This window comes from Zosterops lateralis, assembly GCF_965231275.1.
Source record: "Zosterops lateralis genome assembly, chromosome: 1".
NCBI classification, from domain to species: Eukaryota; Metazoa; Chordata; class Aves; order Passeriformes; family Zosteropidae; genus Zosterops; species Zosterops lateralis.
The window spans coordinates 127452125-127452492 of record NC_139762.1 but is presented as its reverse complement, the minus strand read 5'-3'; positions in this window follow the sequence as shown (position 1 = coordinate 127452492).

The window sequence follows — 368 nt, the reverse complement described above, 5'->3', positions numbered from 1 at the left end:
GCTCTGTCCAGTCTCTGTTTCAGGTCAGCCTTTCTAAGGCATCAGATAGGTCCACACCAGAGCAGGTACATCTCAAAGCACCTGTGGCCATGGTTACATTTGTGCTACAGCAGATGTACCTCCAGAGGGATTGTGGCCCAAGGATAAGTGTGTGCTGAGGAACAGATACCTTGCTGCAGCATGGGTTTATCCATGCCTTGAGGCATCAGTGTCTGTGCAGGAATCAAGGCTGGAGCACCTCAAAACACCTGAGCTGCATGTTACAGAATTTGGAGTGGCAGGAACCACCTGAACCAATGGAGCACAAGGCTTACAAGGAGGTGCAAGTGCAGCAGTGACCTGACCTGAGCTGCTTTGGTACCCAGTAA